General features: G+C 42.4%; 2 long non-coding RNA genes across 2 annotated transcripts in view; both read right to left on the bottom strand.

The window, feature by feature from the left end:
• The window catches only part of LOC146505870 (uncharacterized), a 64,125-nt gene extending 57,103 nt beyond the window's left edge, over nucleotides 1-7,022 (bottom strand). The window contains exons 1-3 of the long non-coding RNA XR_014877533.1: nucleotides 5,171-7,022; nucleotides 4,734-4,875; nucleotides 4,424-4,641 (exon numbers count right to left, since the gene is read on the bottom strand). This is a non-coding gene — a long non-coding RNA (uncharacterized LOC146505870). The remainder of the gene's footprint in view (nucleotides 1-4,423; nucleotides 4,642-4,733; nucleotides 4,876-5,170) is intronic.
• Nucleotides 7,023-7,802: 780 nt separating this feature from the next.
• Nucleotides 7,803-15,736, bottom strand: LOC146505869 (uncharacterized). Its single transcript, XR_014877524.1, has 2 exons — nucleotides 8,195-15,736; nucleotides 7,803-8,115 (listed from the first exon to the last, which is right to left on the bottom strand). It is a non-coding gene; the product is annotated as an uncharacterized LOC146505869 (long non-coding RNA).
• Between the last annotated feature and the right edge of the window lie 4,325 nt (nucleotides 15,737-20,061).

Genomic DNA, 20,061 nt, shown 5'->3' with positions numbered 1-20,061 from the left:
CGTGTCTACGATCCATAAAAAAATGTACCTTACATCCATTTAGCTCTTTAAGGTCAACTTAATGAATTATTGGTGGAAAATTGACAAAAAGACTTAAAATTTAGGAACTACGACTCTTAAATGTTTGGTGCTTCTAAATGTATTAATGTGCTTTTATTTGATCTTAGATTTTTAGAATATTTGTTCATATTTAAATATCCAGTAACATTGACTTTATTGGTGATCAAAAGATAAATATTACAGCTAATTCGCAGTTATTCAGGTGAAATGTGTTGTGAGTATCACAGAAAACTAGCTCTCCGTTTCTACTTCCAGTTTAAGCTCTCGGTTGTGTTTGTATGAGCCGTATGTCATAAACTGCTGCAAATATATATAGAATTACTAACCAATGACAACAGCGTCAAGTCACGTAAGTTTGAAAAGCTGCGTTCATGGAAAAAGCCAGAAGAGCAGGACTGAAACCCTCGTGATGCCGTCCACGTTAGTTCGAGGTCCAGGCTCCTCTTTTTCCTGTGTTGTTTAAAAAAATCTAATGCCACATCTAAAAAAAATCATTATACTTTCAAGTTATTTATTAATTTGATGCAACACATTTTAAGACCACAGTTTTGTGTTGGAGTAAGCCCAAAGCTCTGGCTCGCTTAAGCGATCAAACCCCAGCAACAGTCTTCAACTTCAACACTGTTTATACGTTTATAACACGTTTATAACCTGAGAAAAGTCCATTGTGGTGTGAAATTGATCATACTTGTAATGCTGAGATATGCTTTAACATGCAATAGTGGGACAGTTCCTCACACTGCAGGATGCAAACACAAAAATCTAATTAAATGGATTCAATTCAGTTTCATTTGACTAAATGACTTAAACATAATTTTGCATTAGTGTAAAAAGTTCACTCTAAAAATCCAACTTTACTTATAGAGCAAAAATAACACCATTGACCAAAGTGCTTTCCAGTAAAAACCAGATAAATCTCATACATTCAACAGACAAAGAAAATTAAACAATATAAACAAAATGAACAAAATAAAGAAGACTAAAAACCCTGACTACATGCTAACTCTGGTACTACTCCTAAAATGGAAAAAAGGTGTTTTTAAAAGGCCGGATTGGAGTCTTGGGCGGGCCAGGTCTGGATTTGTGGCTCTCACAGTGAAGACCATCCCAATGGGACCGAGCGGCTGCAGGGGGGAATATGAACTAATGAACTCGAGGGCTAGAAAAACAAGATGACACGGTGCCAGGTTTGTGTTACTGAGTTTTTGTGATATAATTGAGTTTTGAGCCTGTTGTTGGCCACCTCAGAGCTCCCACTGTTCGGATAACCCTGATTTGTTTCTGCAGGTTTGGTTTCTTTGCTTTATGTCACTTTTTAATTTTTTTAATCATTCATAATTGGGGTTGCTCTAAGTTACTTTCACTTCCTTGTCCCTCACATTTAAATCTACGACACCATGAAAAGAGTTTGCGATGCCATCCTGCTGACCTTCGTTTAACTCGACGTTTTTAAAATCGCAGCCTCGCATTGTTGGCCTTAAAAGATGTGACTGCACAAAATTAACATAAAACAATTAGATTTAAAAAAATAATACGGGGGTTGTAAAATTGTTGCAGTTGAAAGGTGTTTCATTTTGGGGGGGGGGGGGGGGGGCTGTATGGTTGGCAGTATGAGTTATTTATCATATGATAAGAGCTGTATGCATTATTCTGTGAAACGTTAGTTATGCATGGTTTTTGATATAATTGTGGTGTTCAAAAACAAATTACACTCATCTGGTGGCTGACCTGTGTAATACAAGTAAATAAACCCCTTAAACACTTTGCCAGCAAACCAACAAACCCAGCAGCTCTGTAGGGGCTGTAATGGCGGCAGTTTCATCAAACACGTGGACGTGAGCTTAGATTCACAGGCAAAGCCAACAAACAGGCCGATGAGCCGGGAAAGCTGGTGGCCGCTCACTCAGGACTCACCAACGACATATTGCACAATACATTAAATCTGCCGTCCCCAACCTCTTTTGCGCCACAGACCAGTTTATGTCCGACAATATTTTCACGGACTGACCTTTAAGGTGTCGTGGATAAATGCTACAAATAAAACCAGTACCGGTACCAAAAAATATTTATTAATAACACACAAGAAAAAAACCAGGGAAACCGAGTTAACGATAAAAACAATAAAAAAAATAACGATAAAAACCCTGAAAACCATAAATTTCACACCCGAGCTTCAATTCTCGCGGCCCGGTACCAAACGACTCGGGCACCAGTGCTGGTCCGTGGCCCGGGGGTTGGAGACCGCTGCATTAAATAACCAGCTGCTAGCTTCCTGCTCTCTTAGCACAGGCCGTCATCATGTGACCTGATGCTAACGGTCGGCTCAGGTAAAGAATATGACTCCATTTGTGAGCCAATATATCAGCTATTTAAAATACCACAAATGATTGATACAACAGATTTAATCACAGTCCAGTTAGCAGTAGCTGGAAGTGCTGCCAGAACCCGCTTGAGCACCACTGAAACGAGCATTGAACGCTAATGTTTAATTTATTAAAACTGGTGGAAAGAAAAACAAGATGTAAGCCCCGGCTAATCCTGCAGTCACACGAGGGAGAAACAGGGATGCTTTAGTGACGAAGACCAACCACTAACCATAGGACTTTAACCAGAATACAACCAGTTGGCATCGAGCTTAGTCAAGTCCCCTACTGCAAAGACACGTCATAGATGATCCGAGTTAATCGATGCAGACCAGCTTAGATTGTTTACAACCTGCATTTATAAATCAGACTGTAATTATTTGGACGGTGATTGTTGGACTGTTTGCAGACCGGTTGCTTCCTGTCAGGAAAATTCTACCAATCAGTCTCTGACAGCAAAAACACTGAATGCAACCACTGACTGTTGGTCATCACGGGGAGGTTACTGTGCTCTGGTGTTCACTCTGGTGTGACTAAACCCTACGTTTCAGTGGTGATAATTATGAGCTGGTGTTTGGAGCCATATTACAAATTGTGAAACAGACAGAAATGTTGGTTAAACAAAGTCCTCCTTAACCCTTTAAGACCTACCATAGAACCAAGTCCACCAGAGCTTATATTATATTTTTACATGCTGTGGAGCCATTTTTGGGAGCATTTCAAGTTGCTATACATCAATACAACCATTATAGCCCAGATTTTAATAATATGTCTGCATTAAGTGCATAGTAATTACATAAATTGCAAAAAAGTGCAATAAACTACAAAAAAATTGAAAATCGTTTTTGTTTTTTTAACATATATTTCTAGTTAGAGAAATTTAAGAGGCTTATCCCTCAAAACTGTAAATACAAAAAAGTTGCACAAAATAGTTTCCTACCTCAGGAAATTTATTTTGAGTGTCTTCATAGTTTTATTTTTGAAATACACCAATTTTTATACACTGCAGGAAAAACGAAAATAAATATTATAATGCAAATTTGCAAAAAAGCAGCATATGCATCAAAATAAACTGTTTCCAGCAGTGCAATATGAGTCCTAAGCATCCCAGAAACGACACAGAAAGTCATAAAGTCAAACATAACTTTTAAAAACACCAGTATAGGCTCATGAGGCCCTGATGGTAAAAAAAAAAACAAACAAAAAACTACATTTCCGCGAAAATGACGTCACTTTTGGTTTCGGGCAGGTCATGGCGGACATGCAGAAGTTCGCGCTGACGTCTATTCTAACGTAGGACGTGTTACAAACAGCTGATCGGATCGACAAAGTGTGTTTCTGGAATATTATGTTTTTGTTGCTGCAAGTGCTTTTTATGCAGTTTTTGCAAAGTTATATGTGGAAGGAAACTGTGACTGAGGACAAGCTGATGGCATAAGATGTAAGTACAACTCCTCCGGTTTCATATGCAAAAAAAATGATTGTGCTAGCTCACGTGGTTGCAGAGCTACCGGGATTTAAAAATAGTTACGCAAAACAGAGCGTGCTGCTCTGACCGGCTTTAAAGGGTTAAAAAGCCTTCAGCTGGACTTTTAGATGTTAACTTCATCAATCAAAAGTAGCTTACCTGAAAAACACGCTGCTTTTTTGCTCTTAGTGTCAATAAAGTGGTGTTTGGGATTATAATTTACAAAACAAACTCATCTTATATTCATTAAGCATGATCAGGGAAGTGTTTATAGAGTCCATGTTTACAGAAATAACCTGAGCTCTCGAGCTTCTCCTTAGCTGAGGACTGGCTGTCTCTGCTTGCAGTTTGTTACTAGCACGCTGATTGATATTGGCAGAATATCGCCTCCATTACAGGTATCCAGTTATTTAAAGCCACACCTTCCAACCAATCAGAATTCAGAAGTTTCAGCATAACAGCACCGAAGCCACCAGCCAGACTGAGCTGAGAGTCAACAGCTGCTGTCTCAGTATGAAAACACGAGTCTTACCTTAAACCTCTCCGTCACCTGAAGGCGCGCTCAGTGGATGTCCAGGCAGCCAATCAGAGCCACCGCGGTGCCGCTCGTTCAGAGCCGATGAACCGCGCCAAACGCCCTCCAAATCTGCTGCTGCTGTTGTGCAGTGCTGGACTGAAGACCCATAGCGCCGCAGGTCCAGACAGAGACGCCCTCCCGCGCCTCTCCCAGCAGCCTTCAGGAGTGTGTGGCTGAAATACAAAAGAAGAAAGAGGCCGAGGGATGAGTGAGCGCTTCGGCGTGCAGAGGAATGTCTTAATGACTGTCTGTCTGTGTATCTAACCTTGTGTCCGTCGTCCCGCTGCTCTTTTATGCTCCAAACCGAGCGTGTGACCTCAGTGCGTGTGAATTAGAGCTTAAACAGACATAAATGAGGCACACAGCGCCTGAGAGAGTCTGAGTATCGTCCACAGTCAACAGAAAACCTGCAAGACGTGAAAACATGACATTTAATTTCATGCACGCAGAGAAGCACGATTAAATACACTCGACTGACTTACAGCATCACATCTGCGTTGTGCTGTCATTTTACACTGTGCTGCTACACAGCGCACATACAGTACATGTGACAAATATACGGAAATATTCAAAGACTGACAGTGAAAAATGTGTTTTTTAAATGTATTGAAATGCACTCACATCAAATAAAATTAGCTATTTATTAGTTTTTACTTTCAATATATTAGCTAGCAAAGCAAAGCAGGTGCATGTGGTTCTCACTTGATGAGGTGAATACTGGCGTGTTGTTTTACTTTGCTGTTTATTTCGTGCTCGAGGGCGTAAAAATCCTGCACCGATGTGTTGATTGCAGTGTCACATTTATCCATTAACACTTCAGGGGAGGATTTTTTTTTTCACCTGTTGAGAGAAAGAAATAATGTGCAAGGTAAAATAAGAAATGAGGTAATGCAAAAAGGCTGATTAGAAAATGTTGTTTTACTCAAATCAAATCTGCATTTTAGCATTTATGTCACTGAACTGATACGAGATAGTGTGCCCTGAGAGGCCAAACGGATTGCAACTAAAGGAAACACCAGCAATAAGAAAAACGCTGCAAAAGCACACAAAACACAACGGAAAAAACACAAGGGAAGTGTTTCTGGGGAGACAATAACCGGACGGACCAGTTGCAGGAACCAAAATATGCAGAACTGCGCTGAGAGACACGAGAGACAAGTGGAGGATCTGTCGATTTTGTGAGGAAAGAAAAGATGGGCGGTAAGTGTGTTAGCCTAACTATTAGCATAAAAATCCGTCATCATTATTTTATGAATCATGATAAAACACACCCACCATGTTTTGAGTTCCTGCAACTGGTCCGTCGGGTTATTGTCTCCCCAGAAACACTTCCCTTGTTCTTTTTCCTATTTCCGTTGTGTTTTGTGTGCTTTTGCAGCGTTTTCCATTAACCCTTTAAGACCTACCATAGAACCAAGTCCGCCAGAGCTTATATTATATTTTTACATGCTGTGGAGCCATTTTTGGGAGCATTTCAAGTTGCTATACATCAATACAACCATTATAGCCCAGATTTTAATAATATGTATGTATTAAGTGCATAGTAATTACATAAATTGCAAAAAAGTGCAATAAACTACAAAAAAATTGAAAATCGTTTTTGTTTTTTTAACATATATTTCTAGTTAGAGAAATTTAAGAGGCTTATCCCTCAAAACTGTAAATACAAAAAAGTTGCACAAAATAGTTTCCCACCACAGGAAATTTATTTTGAGTGTCTTCATAGTTTTATTTTTGAAATACACCAATTTTTATACACTGCAGGAAAAACGAAAATAAATATTATAATGCAAATTTGCAAAAAAGCAGCATATGCATCAAAATAAACTATTTCCAGCAGTGCAATATGAGTCCTAAGCATCCCAGAAACCACACAGAAAGTCATAAAGTCAAACATAACTTTTAAAAACACCAGTATAGGCTCATGAGGCCCTGATGGTAAAAAACTACATTTCTGCGAAAATGACGTCACTTCCGGTTTCGGGCAGGTCATGGCGGACATGCGATAGTTCGCGCTGACGTCTATTCCAACGTAGGAAGTGTTATGAACAGCTGATCGGATCGGCAAAGCGTGTTTCTGGAATATTATGTTTTTGCTGCTGCAAGTGCTTTTTATGCAGTTTTTGCAAAGCTATATGTGGAAGGAAACTGTGACCGAGGACAAGCTGATGGCATAAGATGTAAGTACAACTCCTCCGGTTTCATATGCAAAAAAAAATTATTGCGCTAACTTACGTGGTTGCAGAGCTACCGGGATTTAAAAATAGTTACGCAAAACAGAGCGTGCTGCTCTGACCGGCTTTAAAGGGTTAATGTTCGCTAACCTTCACTTCCTGTTACGGAAAACGTTTAGCCGGTAGTTTCAAGAATCATGTTTTACCCCCCGGAAGGTCATAAAAATGGGAGTTACTTAAAGGGGTCAACTATTCATGAATCAATAGGCTGAGTGCTTGAAGAGATGATTATGAAGCTACATATCAGACTTCAGTATTTTTAATTTCAGCCTCAGCGGGCTGATGATCGAAAAATGCTCTGACGTTTTATCAGGTAACTGAAAGTAGTTGTGAGTATTTCCCAATTGTTATTAATATTATCATTGTTTTACTATTTAGTGAGTCAAATTTTCCATATTTCAAATATTATTTTATATACTTTAAAAAAATACAGAATATACATATTCTATATAAATATTTAGATAAAAACGTTACTGGAAACATTTCTGTTGTAATACTACCAAGCCAAACACAATAAATCCACAGCACCAGATATAAAATCTTCATTTATGGATTTCTGGCTGTCAATAATCAACTGAGACAACCAGAGTCCAAAGAACAGCTTTGATAATCGAAGCTGAGATATGGAAACGCAACAAAGACGAGAGAAACACGAGGTTTAAACAACATTATGTGTCATTCTACACTGAAGAAAAGTTGTATTTCACTATATTGAGATATCTCAGAGATGAAACATGCTCCCAAAATTTGCAGTGGGACAAGTGAGGAAGTAATGACCAGCAGGTGAACCAATCAGGGAGGAGCAGACCATCACAAACACTGACATGAACGCTCAAGGAGGCACCAAGTCCAGTAAATAAAAACAACAACAGTAGAAACCACAAAGTGAAACAGAGAAATAATGGAGACATGAACCAAAACACAGGATCGCACGACAGCCAATCAGAAAACCACAGAGTCAAAACAGGATCTCAACGATATGACAAGAAATCAGAGTCAGCGTTAGAATAATAACGAAATCTTTCAAAGCTTCAAACACTAGAATAAAAAACCCAAACAGGAAGTTAAGCATATGTCACCAAGACCTCTCACCATCAGCGACCATCAGCGACCATCAGCGACCTGTGCATCCAACAAAGCCTTTAAATCAAAACGAATTTTTCTCGCGACCAGTTTGGCAGCGTGGCTGTCGATCATGTCGATCATGTGATGGTAGCAGCAGGCATGCGCCAGTCCCAGGAGAGTCTGCAGCCGTGGCTTGGATGGCGTTGCTACAGCAAAGCAGCAGATCTGCTCCGTCTCCTCATCGCTGACACGATCCAAACACAGACGCTTGGTTCCATCACAGGAAGTGAACAAGAAGTTGAGGTTACACCTTCTGTCCAACGTTAACGTGAAGCAGTCTACCTGTACCTGATGACCACAGGATGAGGTTAAAGGTCACTCGCAGGATCAAATCCACTGATTTAGAAACAGATTTTTAAAATATTACCTGATATTGTCCAGATGTGACTTTGTGTGAAACACATCTGCTCCAAAGACAGTAAAACTACAAAACGGACATACAAACTACAGATTTAAACATTTAGAGTGACGTCATGCATGTTTCCCATAATGCAGTGCAGTCTGCAATTATTACTGCACAAGAGGGTGCAAAGTTAATGTGCACGATACACAGCACCTTCATGCAAATAGGAGACATGTAGTATAGTGTGTGTGTGTGTGTGTGTGTGTGTGTGTTGTTGAGACAGAGCCCCCCCCCACAGACAGTCTGGCGTTCAGCCAGGACTGATCGGGGTCCCGAGACGTCCCAGAGAGTGACCCGAAGACTCGGCTGTCGGTCCGCATGAGCATCAAACGCACACACGCACACACACACACACACACACACAGAGCAGTCAGTAGAGTGTGTGTGTGGGGGGGTGCTCTCTGAAGGTAAAGGAGGGGTAAACTCCTCTCTCTCTCTCTTGGCTCCCTCTCTTGGACCAATCACAGATCTACAGGCTGGTGGAGCTTAAATCACAGAACAATAAACTTCTGATCAAATAATCCTTAAAAATAAGTAAAGAGTTGAGACGCGACTGCAGATACATGAAGAGGAAGGACTCGCGCTGTGAGGGCCGACGATTCAAAGTACGGACAGAATGTAGTAATAATGTTTGCAGATGTCACACAGACTCAAACTGTCAAAATCAACACAAATAAAAATCATAAAATACTTTATTTGCTAACACATGCAGACAGCGTCACAGCCGTCCTACAAAAGCCTCTGCAGCCGCACCGAAACACCTTTGTGCTCTTATTTTGAAGGATGAGTTCAATTTTGAATGTGGTCAGTAAACAAAAACTGCATGTACACAAAATCCTGTCACCTCTGAGGAAACTCATTAATCTGCCCATAAATAAAGTTCAACGTCTGTCATCATTAGTGTTGATGTTTATTTTGTTTTGACTTTTGAGTTTGTTTGGCTGAGTTTCCGCTGCAGGTTTGCTTGTTTATTGATTTCAGTGTCAGATCTACAGCACAGGTGTTAAATATAAAAACACTGATTTTTGTAAACAGACTCTCACAGATAATCCAAAGCCTCGTTAGATGAACGACTTCTAAAACTTTATTTTTATTAATTATATTTATAAGGATATTTCTTTTCATAAAATGCTTGTTTCAAGTGTATTTTATTATTATTCCAATAATCTTGGTTATAATTATCGTATCAAGCTGTTGTCGGATGTACAGATCCAGAGTTTGACTTTTACATATCTCCTGTGAACGTCACATGCTGAGCAGAGTTACCGTGTTCCTGAAGTTGTGGCACGTGCACGTTTTTCTCCCGGGAACACGCAGCAGCTGAACCTTCGCACACAGTCAGGGTGAGATTTGTTTCTCTGGTCAAAGCGCTGCTTTGTTAGAAGTGACCTTCAGTTTTTAAAAGGTTCCTCCGCTCCCTCCTCTTCATCAGCATGAGAGGAGCAGGTGGAAGGAAGAAGGTTGGTCTGTGGAGTATTTACTTTAAAAAAAGTTATCACAGTTAATATTATTGCATCTGTCAGATTTAATTATTTGTTTATCACCTCCAGACAGAGTCAGAGAGTCTTTGAATAAAGGAACAAAATCCAGAAAAGCATCATTATCAAAGCTCATGTTGCCTCCAGCTCTGTGATGAGCTGATCATCTGGAACCAGCAGTTTAATTCAATTCAATTTTATTTATATAGCGCCAAATCACAACAAAAGTCGCCTCAAGGCGCTTCATAGATACAGAGAAAAACCCAACAATCATATGACCCCCTATGAGCAGCACTTTGGCGACAGTGGGAAGGAAAAACTCCCTTTTAACAGGAAGAAACCTCCAGCAGAACCAGGCTCAGGGAGGGGCGGGGCCATCTGCTGTGATTGGTTGGAGTGAGAGAAGGAAGACAGGATAAAGACATGCTGTGGAAGAGAGACAGAGGTTAATAACAGATATGATTCAATACAGAGAGGTCTGTTAATACATAGTGAGTGAGAAAGGAAAAACTCAATGCATCATGGGAATCCCCCGGCAGCCTACATCTATTGCAGCATAACTAAGGGAGGATTCAGGGTCACCTGGTCCAGCCCTAACTATATGCTTTAGCAAAAAGGAAAGTTTGAAGCCTAATCTTAAAAGTAGAGATAGTGTCTGTCTCCTGAATCCAAACTGGAAGCTGGTTCCACAGAAGAGGGGCCTGAAAACTGAAGGCTCTCCCTCCCATTCTACTTTTAAATACTCTAGGAACAACAAGTAGGCCTGCAGAGCGAGAGCGAAGTGCTCTAATAGGGTGATATGGTACTACAAGGTCATTAAGATAAGATGGGGCCTGATTATTTAGTTTAGGTAAAACGATCCTGGGAGTCTGACTCCACTCTGCCCTGTGTGACCGCAGCATGGACGCCCTCCACCCTGGTTCTCGGAGGCTCGCCGGAGCGCACATGTGCTCCACAGATATCAGCTGTTTCCTCACCTGAAACTAAAAGTATATTTAGAAAACAAACACGTCGTACGTGTTATTATCCTGCCTCCAATTTTCTGCAACATGCAGTCCGACCTTCAAACCAGAGATATTGAGGTCACATGTTCAGATTTCTGATCTCTGGGCCTTGTTTACCCCTTCTCTCTCTCTCCCTCCCTCCCTCTATCCCCTTATTCACACACACACACACACAGACACACACCCCCCTCAACCCTCTGGCAGTTATCTGTTGTATGGAAACACAGCTAACCCTGCTGCCCTCCGATTGTTCCTGCTAAACCAACCAACCAACCCAGCTGTCCATCCATCCATTCATCCACAGTCAATACGTTACCTACTGTTAACCACACACAAGCACACACACACACACACACACACACAAACACAGACAGACACACACACACGCTGACATTTGCAGCTGAAACACGGTGGAAACTCAAGCTGGTATCGACTTGAAATTTGGAGAGATTTGCTCAGTGCAGCAAACTGCATCCACACACTCAGCTGCTCCTGTTTCTACTGCCCCGGGCTCAAACGCTGACATTTTATCTGCCGCCGCATCGCCGCTGAAAACGTCTGACTGTGATTGATTAATCTGCCAACACGGAGTTATGTATCTGCACTTCTGATGATTAATGCCAAACCAAAGGCCGATAACTCTTTAATGAAAGCGTCTCAGGCTCCAGAGGTTTGTGTTCACTGTTGTAAAACTCAGTAAATTACATTTGTCTGCAGGTGAGACAAAGCAGGACACTATGTGATGCTAACAGGTTGATTTTAGGTAAGTGAAAGACTAGTTATAGTTCTTCGTCACCTTTAAGAAAAAGGTTTTTTTGGTGCCATTTCCATTCTTCATTTATATTTAAAATTAAGGAATAGTTTGTTTTTCAGTTTACATTTATTTAATCCTATTAAATAATATGATTTGAATTACTAATATTACTACTATTTAATTTTAATTATGAATTAAAGAAAGGACATATTTAAGGTGTACTTGCAGTGCATAGCACAGGAACGCTGCTGGCTTTAAACCAGGGTTGGGCAACTCCAGGCCTCGAGGGCCGGTGTCCTGCAGGTTTTAGACCTCACCCTGGGTCAGCACACCTGAATCACATGGTTAGTTCATTAACAGGCCTCTGGAGAACTTCAAGACATGTTGAGGTCGTTTAGCCGGAGGGACAACAATCTGCTATGATGCTTGAGGGCTAAAAATGAGCATATGACATCATTATATGCTGATGATGTAGTGCTGTTTAAAACAATATTATTAAGAACAGACTGAGCACAGAGGTCAAATTCAGGGGCTCCAGTTAGCTGAGGCAAAGCCTCGTGGACAGCTAGCACCTATACAGTCATCTGTGACATCATTCAGTTGTCAGTCAAAGAGGCCACGCCCCTAATAATGCAAAATTTGAGCCTACACAGGTGAGTTAAAAATAAAACCCCTCTGGGTCTTATAAATGGGGAAGTAACGATAGAGAGCACCGTATCAGGCTGCAAACATTCTGCAGGTGGAGCAGAAGGACGCCTGTTTAAATTATTGAACATTTAAAACACAAAGTTCAGAAAGTGAAGAAGGAGGTCTGAATATTAAGATCCTATTATCACTTTGATCTCACTGATCTGTGGTTGGAGCTCTCAGAAAAAAAATCCAGGATTTAAACAAGTTGACAAATCAGCTACAAGAAAAACAAGTCTGTGTGTGTGTGTGTGTGTGTGTGATAAAAAAGATTTAAATAAAATATGTGTTTAGATAAATTATTATGAACAAAACAAGAATATAAATATAATCAAAGCCTTTTTCCCTCTCTATGAATGTTAAATATTTCAGGCATATTTAAGCCCACAAAGGTTTAAAGCAACTTCCAAATATAGATTCTAAAGAAAGAAACCTGCAGTTCCTCTGATGCCCAGCAGGGCGGCAGCAGTGAGTCAGTCCCCATAGACTCCCATGTTAAAGCTTTACAGCAGAAATAAACACGTTTACAGGCTGATACACAAACTGATTGGTCTCTATAGATAATTTCCTTTCAAAACACCTGCACGAGTTTTTATAACTTAAACTGTATCAAGGCTCAACATCTGTATTATTAAGGCCTCTTAGCTACCATAGTATTACCTGATAATTTAGTGGTTCACCTGTCCTAAAGGGGTTTGGCTCTTTAAAACTAGGATGGCGATGACCACAGTGGGGTCTCAGATCAAACCAGTGACGTCACCACTGGGTGGTGTCTCGGTGGCTACGTCCATCATTAATATATTACAGCCTATGGATTACTATTGTCTAGTGACAACTGCAATTATTTTTAAGGAATATGGACGAGGTGGGGCTGATGGATGGGCCGATAGACTTTAACCAGAAACAGGATGTGGTGGATTCACATCATGGATACATGGTGATGATGTCATGTCGACATGGAGCTAAATCTCTGAGGAATTATTTGCAGCTGCTTGTTGAATCTGTGAAATGAAGAATTCAAACAAGTCTGAAGGTAAAATAACAAAGTGTACCTAATGAAGTGGCTGCTGAGTTATTTTTCATCAGTGGAATACCCCCCACTGTGCAGGACAGGGATAACCAGCATGCAGTACTATTACTACCAGCAGTGGTACTGAAATACTGCTGGTAGTAATAAAGAAAAGATGGAAGCAGCGGTGTCACAGTAACTGTAGGATCAAGTACTGGAGTCAGCATTCAGAAAGCCAAACACACACACACACACTCCCTATCCATTGTTAATGGGAGTGAAGCACTCAGTGTTTGACTGTGGGTGAGCGAGGAGGCGGCGGGACGTCAAACAGCATCAACGTCAAAACGAGCAGCATTCAAACTCAGCTCAACGGCGCCGCCCTGCTGCTGCAGCAGGAGCACTGCACCTCACCTCAGCCTGTGTTCTCTTTAACTGTCTGCAGTTTTACACGATTGAATCTGCTCTCAGCTCACATTTATCAGACTGTACAATGAGAGGAAAGCAGTTTGTTCTCACGGTAACTCAGTCTATGAAGATATACTGACATGGAGCTGTGAGCTGAAGACGTCGCTCTAACCTACGGTGACCGACAGCTTTGACTGGTCATTGTAGGCATTGTTTGTATTTTGAGGAAAGTTTCTGCAGGAATTGTGTGTTTGTGCATCTCCACACATTTCCTGCCATCATGGGTTCAGATCACAGCAGGAGCATTTCAGAGGAACGTTTTATCCGCAGAGTCTTTGGAATTGAAATCTTTGTCTTCAGTGGGAACGATTACATCACAGCTGGAACGTAATGGAGCTGATCTCGGTGTATTCCTGGGAATTCTGCTGTCAGCTACACTTCCTGTTTTTGTCAGCTTGCCCTCCTTTCTAACTGGCCCATCTCCTGTCTGAGCCCCACACATTTGCATCCTCGCTTGGAGGCGTTACCTGTTCTGAGGTAAGCTAGCCTCAGGTGGAAGGATGTCGTAAAGTCCTCCAATACCGCGTCTGCACTGATGCTGCCTGCGAACCGCACTCTGAAGATGCTGCGAGTGCTTGTGTCCGATATGTGCCTGAGCCCATAATCTCAGACTGGAAGTCTTTTTGCAGCCACAGTTATCGCCCCCAGTGGCCATTAAAAGTAATGCAGGTTTAAGCTTGCAGTGCATAGCACAGGAACGCTGCTGGCTTTAAACCAGGGGTGGGGAACTCCAGGCCTCGAGGGCCGATGTCCTGCAGGTTTTAGACCTCACCCTGGGTCAGCACACCTGAATCACATGATTAGTTCGTTCCCAGGCGGTCGTTTAGCCGGAGGGACAACAATCTGCTATGATGCTTGAGGGCTAAAAATGAGCATATGACATCATTATATGCTGATGATTAGGGATGGGTACCGGTATCGCACCGGTTCTGACATAAACGGTAGTAACCAGACCGAAAAGCAGCGCACATTTCTGTGCTTTTTTTCCCTGAGCTGTGATACACTTTAGATTCTAGCCAATCATTTTACGTTTCCGAGGATAGTAGGCGGGTCCAGGTACGTACGTTCTTTTAGAGCAGAGCTACAGATTAAAAACGCCCAAGGCGAAGCGTCAAAGTCTGGCTGTACTTCACAGCAAAAGATGCAAACTCAGCAGCTGCAACAAGTGCTTTAAGCTGATACTGTGATACTGTCAAAGGAGGTAACACCTCAAATCCGATGAAACACCTGGCGACGCATAGCGTTTTTTTAAAAGCCGAGAAATGCGCCGTATTTGATAGCTTGCTGCGAGACCTCACACCGAGCACATCTACTGCGGGTGTGGTGCCTGTTATCGGACCTGGAGTTAGCAACATCCTCCAAAAACCCGAAGAGGAGAGTCCTGGCCCCTAGCCCTGCCAGTGTAGCAGAAATGATGATGATGATGATGCAGCAGCAGCCGTTCTTCTCTGCGTGAGTAGCTTAATAAACTTTGTCCAAAAACCTCTCATGTTTAACTGTTTTCCACTTTTTCTTTGGTCATTTTAGTCTTTTTGTCCAGGGTGAAGGGAGTATCTGCCATCAAACAAGAAGACAGCCGCATGTAGCTATGATGGTGTTTGCTAGTTCACCTTACATGCATTAATGTAATAACGTGGTTAGCCTACTCAACGTAAATTACACATGTTTTTTCCATTGTTTAAGCTGCTTCCAGCCAAGAGTGATACCATATATGCCCCATAGCTGCAGAAAAGGCTAACATTGTTATCTTTTTACAAAAAAAAACAGCTGAACATGAGAGGTTTTTGGACATGTTTGTGTTCTCCATTCTTTAAGCACCGGCACCGTTTCAAAAGTACCGGTTTGGCACCGGTATCGGATAAAACCTAAACGATACCCATCCCTACTGATGATGTAGTGCTGTTTAAAACAATATTATTAAGAACAGACTGAGCACAGAGGTCAAAATCAGGGGCTCCAGTTAGCTGAGGCGAAGCCTCGTGGACAGCTAGCACCTATACAGTCATCTGTGACATCATTCAGTTGTCAGTCAAAGAGGCCACGCCCCTAATAATGCAAAATTTGAGCCTACACAGGTGAGTTAAAAATAAAACCCCTCTGGGTTGTTATAAAAGAGAGCACCGTATCAGGCTGCAAACATTCTGCAGGTGGAGCAGAAGGACGCCCGTTTTAATTTTTGAACATTTAAAACAGAAAGTGTAGAAAGTGAAGAAGGAGGTCTGAATATTAAGATCCTATTATCACTTTGATCTCACTGATCTGTGGTTGGAGCTCTCAGAAAAAAAATCCAGGATTTAAACAAGTTGACAAATCAGCTACAAGAAAAACAAGTCTGTGTGTGTGTGTGTGTGTGTGTGTGTGTGTGTGTGTGTGTGTGTGTGTTGATAAAAAAGATTTTGGTTGCTTTAAGAGAGGGAAGCAGCTGTAGTGTGTGTGTGTTGCTGGATGTTAAACAGACAGTGATTGTGGCTCTAAGTGTTTCTGTTCGACCTCGGGGGATTAGGTCGTTGACTTTAATGTTCCCGCGGCGCTCGGCGCTGTGTGTGTGTGTTGCGTCGGATTAGTCTCTATTTGAAGTGTGAGGTCGCATCTAATCTGCAGGTCGCTGTAAACAGATGCAGTGATCCCTCCTGTCTGAACACAGTGTTCACTGCCAGCGTTACACAACACGCGGAGATTAACACAGTGATTTCATTCTGATCACACAACTGCTTCCTGTGGACGTTTCAAACGAGGCTTCGAGGAATCAAAAAATGACAGCAGGAAGAATTACTGTGACGCACAGCCGCAGGTAGAGATCAGGTGATTCACGCTCTGATTTTTGACCAACTTTAACAAGAAAACGTGGACAAAATCGATTGTACACTCACTGTGTGGGGCTTTTATTGTGAAAGGCGAGGATGGGAGGAAAACCTTTTCCCACGTGATTAAAACTAATCGTTTTTCAACAACTGGATCAGGCTGAGACAGATGTGAACAAAATGCAGTCTGGTTACGACTGATCAGGAGTGGTTCTCCGTCGCTCTCGACCCTGAGCTGCAGGGAGTGACCAAGAAAAACAAGGTCAAAGACACAAGTGGTGGAAATGAGCTTCCTTTGTCTGAGTTCACCAGATGTGACGACTGTGGTGTGAATCCAGCGACATCCAGTGAGCATGTGCAGGAAAACCCTCCTGTCTGACACATTACACGTCCGCCTTTTTAGACTTGATGTTTTACCCAGTACGAACCAAAAAGGAGTCACTGGCTGTATCCCAATCCAGGGTCTGCAGCCTTCAAGTACGCAGCCTCAACGATCCTCAAGGGCCGCGTACTCAAAGACCGCTAAGGCCGGAAGTGCGAGGCTTGTGAAATGGGACGGTCTAGCCTCCGTCGCGCTGCCCAGGTTGCCTAGCAACCATGATACTAACAGCTGGAAACGTTTCATACAGCTTTGTTTGACAGAAATGAAGGAGAAAATCTTTTGTTCATTTGTTTGTTTCTACATGAGCTTTGATCATTCTCTGATTAAGCTCAGCTATTGAACAGCGTCTATTTTAAAGTAAAGGCTTTAAAACCAAGTTAGTACAAACGTCACTAATGTCACATGACTTTGCTGACATGTGGCCAACAGGAATGTTTTAATGTTCTTCGTTATTAAACATTTGCACATAAATAAGTGACATAATATTCAGTACTTACTTAAAGTTTACTCTTCGGGCGCCCCTCATCCGCTGTTTTTTTCGGCAAAATTATCCACACCCACCGCCGCGCTATGCATTCTGGGATATGTTGGGCCACGAAGTCTACACCGCCACGTCCTTAAAATTCAGGGAAATGAAGGACGCATTTGAGGGCCGCATTTCGAGCAGCCTTCGAAGTGGGACAGCCTTCGTCGCGTCGCGGTGACGTAATCGGCCTTAAAATGCGGCCTTTAAGGCTGCAGACCCTGAATTGGGATACAGCCACTGTAAACTCACCAGAAACCAGCTTCGACTTCCTGTCGAGTACTAACACAGGTGCTGCCCCCTAGTGGTTCATTAAAGAGAATCCAGCATCAATAAACTTACATAACAGCTCCACGGTGCTGTGACCACAGTGGTACGATGTGCAGGCAGACCTCAGATTTCTGGAAGCTGCTGGATATGAAACGACTGAATTTAGTCTAAACGTCTGCGTTCAGAGGTATTTTGTAAAGATTGGCAGCTGTTTTGAACTAATGCATTCATTTTGCATTTCAGTCCTGATTTTCTTTTACTCGTTTCCTGTTTTTCTGCCACCAGAATGATCCTGCACATTAACAGGAGCATGTGAGGCCTGGGAATTAGGAAGTATTGTTAAAGCTCGACTGTACAGCAGCCAGAAGGACCCATGTGAGGCTAATATATAATTTATCACACTGAGCTTATATATCTCCTACAGAGCGCGTGCAGGATGACAGCGCTGTCTCCCACAGGACGCAAGACGTCACTGAATGTTGTGCCGAGGATGAAAATGATGATAATGGGGAAAAATCAACACAGCATAGTTTCCCGATGACGTATCGATCCAGGGACAAAACACAATGCATGTGATTGGCAACTCTGCAGCAGTCAGTTGCAGACTGACTGTAGTGAGAGTTTGTTTGCTTCACCATCTCAAAAGGATCAAAGGTGACGTGAGAAACAAAATCGCAATATTTGTTATTCCGACACTCTGCGTTTGACAAAACGTTAAAAATCTGGAGATTCCCACTTCGTGCTAACTCAGAGTCCTCGTATCTCAGCCCAACCGAACACTGATGGTGGATTTTCAATCTTCATCCTCATCATCAAAGCATAAAACCATGAGGAGAAGAAAAGCTGCAGAATGAAAAGCTCGATGTTGGCTTTTCCTTTAATCTGTCACCCGTATAAACGATGCGATCATCTCTGAAAGTCGATTCAGGCGACCAGACGTCAGTGAGGTCACAGGCCCCGCCCTTCCCCTCCAGTTTTTCTGCTCCAGTTGGCGCAGCTGAGGTCAGGGTTTGTGACCTCATAGGACCTCTGACATCATTCTCGCCCCCGCGGCTGCTGCTGCCATGACGGCACTGAGCACGTGCACCACATCCCTGCTTTTCATGCAGATATCCTTCTGCGCTGTAATCCTTCTTAACCCGACATATTCCTAAAAGACCAGCAGAGCCTCAGTCACCTCCCTGCAGCCGCGCTCCACCTCCAGCAGGCTGCCCTACATACGCTGCTCTCCTCCTCCTCCTCCTCCTCCTCCTCATCATCGTCGTGTTCCAGTCAGTTTTTTATCCTCAGAAATCACACGAGAAAAATAAGCCTGCAAACTTGCACTAAAAATCTGTGAAACAGCGAGGTGAAAGGTGAACCGCGTTATAGCGAGGGACCGCTGTAACTTTGAAGGTAAGTAACAACATACCCTTCGTAAATACTAATGTATAGAAACTATACTTGTTACTTTGTTACTACACAGAGATGCTTCTGAATGTGGACGATGTGTCTGCTGCAGTTCTGCTTGTGTTGAGTGATGTAAACAACTGATCGATCGAAACTCTTTAAACGTCAAAATTGATCGTTAGATTTTTTATGACACAACAGTGGTGAGTGTTCCCACCTCCTGCTCTTTGTAACTTAACGCCATCTTTCCGTTTTCGAGTTTTGGACATAATTTCGGAGGATATCTTCGCAGTAGCGATTGACCGCAAAGTAAAGCTACCGGAAATGTACAACCCCACATCTGGTCTCAAACCAGGAAGTTAAGGTCTATCAGCTCAAATCCAACGGCAGCCTTTGGAGCTGTTACAGGAACTATTATTACTACTAGAGCAGCGGTCTCCAACCTTTTTTGCGCCACGGACCGGTTTATGCCCGACAAGATTTTCACGGACCGGCCTTTAAGGTGTCGCGGATAAATACAACAAAATAAAACTAGTACCGGTACCGAAAAAAATAAGATTTATTCATAACACACGTGAAAAGACCCAGGAAAACCGAGTAAACGATAAAAACGATAACAAAATAACACTGAAAATGATAAAAACCCTGAAAACTATACATTTCACACCTGAGCCTCAACTCTCGCGGCCCGGTACCAAACGACTCACGAGGCCCGGGGGTTGGGGACCACTGCTGTAAGGGACACTGAGACTGTGAAGGAGACCAAACAGGTGTGCTCGAAGTAAAGAGATCTTCACTGTACATTAACTTTACATCAGCAGGTGTTTGCTTGTGCATAAACCCTCCAACCCTGCCAATAAATATCATCGTGGTCGCTCATTTAGGGCCAAGACATTTGTCCAGATCTATTTTTTTTCAGCTTGTTTGGTTTTTTAAGGTGAGATCATGACTCCGCCCTCCTGAAAGAGTAGTGGAATGTCAGAAAGCAGTACTCGAGTAAATGTACTTCTACTTTCCTCGTTAGTTTGCGCGTACACAGTCGGCCGGTGTGACCTGAGCTGACCGT

Source organism: Neolamprologus multifasciatus, chromosome 13 (genome assembly GCF_963576455.1).
Source record: "Neolamprologus multifasciatus chromosome 13, fNeoMul1.2, whole genome shotgun sequence".
NCBI classification, from domain to species: Eukaryota; Metazoa; Chordata; class Actinopteri; order Cichliformes; family Cichlidae; genus Neolamprologus; species Neolamprologus multifasciatus.
This window is presented reverse-complemented; position numbering and strand designations above follow the sequence as displayed.